The following is a 2,777-nucleotide window of genomic DNA, read 5'->3' as shown; positions in this document are numbered from 1 at the left end:
GTTTCAAATCCTTCTTAACTTTCTCCAATCTCCCTCAAATGGGTTTGGGCTTCAAGTATACATCGGGCTTGATATAATCAAATTAAATCAAGCCCAACCAAAGTTCATTGGACAATATTAATTAAATTAATTTTAGCCCAATAAAGTCCCAAACACTAATTAATTGATTCAATCAATTAATTAAGTCAAACCTAATAAATTAATCTAATTAATTTAAAAGTGTCAAGCCCAAAAAATTAATTAATTCTTGAGCCATCCATCAAATGGATTAGTAAATAAATGATCCAATCATTTATATATATTCTGCTTGAATAATTAAATTCAATTAATTTAATTCGTTTCTTCTCTAATTAATTCCAAACTAATTCCACCAATTCCATGGTGATTTGTATATGACTCTTTAGGTTCACCCTCAGCTAAAATTGGGTATTGTGTCCAACATAAATAATTAATTAAATTAAATTAAATTAATTATTTTTAATTAACCATTAATCGAAAACGCCCGTTACCATGGGTGGCCGTCTAGCAACGGTCCATGGTATTAGAGACTAGGTGAATGTTGGCGTGAACATTTAGGGTCTTGAGTTTCATATAGGTATGGTCCTTCTGTCAACCACGTCCCGACCTTAGTCTAGGACATGGAATTTGGCATCGATTCCATAGCTGTCATCCAATGTGCAGGCCAACTACATGGGTTTTTCAATTGGTCTGTGGGCATTTACTGTGACGTTAAAATACCTGTTCAACATAAATAGTAAGTACAACAAACATATGATTCCACAGATGAATACTTACTACATACATCAAGATAATATCACATTCATAGATATTGCTAAATGGTTCCCAAAACTGTCAATCCAATTGGCTTTTTGGTCACTTATTCTAACAATCTTCCCTTGACCTAAAGCCAATCCCCCATATACCTCAGACCTATCTGAGTGAGCAATCTGCGATACCAGCTCGATCTCACGGCTCTACCATATTTTATGCCGAAATGACGTGGTCCAATCGCACGGCACCTCTTCCTACCATCGTTCTAAACTGATGGTGGCGTCTAAGAATATTTCTTGGATCTGTGATGAGATCTCAATCCTTTTGCTTGTGCCATTGACTAGTTGTTATATTCCAGTTAACTACATGCTTAGCTGTGCTAGGCTCCACATTCAGCCATTGGATGTGAATTTTCATCTAAAACACTTCCTAAGCAACTATTAAAGTCACTTTACATTTGACTTTCATGGTGAAAACCATTGTGGCATCTCGCTTGAAACCATTCCAAGCCACCTCACCATTAAGTATGAATGTACATTCCAATTGAGATTAGTTACCATTCACATAAAACTGGAAGCTAGTATCGCTATAGCCTTACAAAATCAATTCTCCATTGATTTGCATCAAGAACACTTCTTTAATCCTTATTTAGGTGATAAAGAGTAATCTTGACTGCTATGGTGCCTTTTTGATATACTCCCGATATCCATTGTTATGCTCAAAGCACACACAATATTCGACCTAGTGTATAAGACCACATGCCCATGTTGTCAACCGCAAAAGACATAGGGGAAGTTATCATATTTCTAAGCTCCTTATCAGTCCGCGAAGACTGAGTCTTGGGCAACTTAACTCAATGATAAGGGAAGGAATCTGATTCCTTCATGGAGAATTGCATGAATAATGTTTGTGCTTCAGTGTTTTCCAACATCTTCACATCATTCCAAATGAGTAAGACGTTCACACCTAAAACACTCGGAAAACAACTAAGCTCCCACTGACCTTCCAACTCATTTTCGACCTGAGCCATATCCTGGATGACTTTGTCTAAATGAATATTCCAGATATAAGAAGTTTAAAACCTCGTTTGTGCTCCATGTCGAATCTCATGGATCCAAGCCATTGATCCAACCCGATGTCCTACATCTCTTCTCCTTATGTCTTTAGATCATATTCCAATTGACTGGTCAGACTAAAAAACCTTTACCTATTAGGTAACTAAGGTGTTCTAGTCATTCCTCATGAGGCTAGAATATAGTGAGTTAGTAGACGAATTTGATTACAAATGATGTTTGCTACATTTGACTAAGGTGTTTCTCCACTTGATTCCTTAAGGAGCTACTCCTCATGTCAGTTGTCCAATGAAATCCAATTTTCCTTAGGATAACAAATGAACCTGTACAAACCTAGTTTGCCTCCCACTAGTCCCTTAATGTATGCAGGACCATCCCATATACTAAAGTACGTTGTGGAAATAGGCTTGCCATGCCACATGGGCCAAGGTTGTTCAGTGAAATAACATTTGAACCAAGTCCAACAAGGTTGGATCCCTCCCTTATCAGAGACACCGTTCAATTGTGGTACTCTAAGAAAGAACTCCACTTAGTGACAATTCCATTCTCGTAAGATACTTCAAGAACCCTAAAAAAATACACACTATCTCGATCCAATTGAAAGATTTAATTTCGCAACGACTTTAGTTTCTTCGCTTCAAGTCTAATTCACCGAACCTTCCAAAGGTCCTTAGACTTGGGAACCCCCTTCTGGCTCTGTGTATTTAATGACTCATAGATGTCTAATTGAATCCAATCCAATATACCATTGCCAAGAACATGTGTCCTACAAAGTGCTTATTGGTCCTCATCTTGCTCAGGAAGGACTTGCAAGCTTGTAAACTTAACTTGTCTATTTCTAAACTCGTTGAATTCACCAACTTCGTATCTTAACTAGAGAAATGTGACCTAGCTTCGCATGCCTGATCTGTGAGTTTATTTTGATTATCCATT

Source organism: Sesamum indicum, linkage group LG7, assembly GCF_000512975.1.
Source record: "Sesamum indicum cultivar Zhongzhi No. 13 linkage group LG7, S_indicum_v1.0, whole genome shotgun sequence".
In the NCBI taxonomy this organism is placed as follows: Eukaryota; Viridiplantae; Streptophyta; class Magnoliopsida; order Lamiales; family Pedaliaceae; genus Sesamum; species Sesamum indicum.
The sequence above is the reverse complement of the archived record's forward strand: the minus strand, read 5'-3'. Positions refer to the sequence as shown.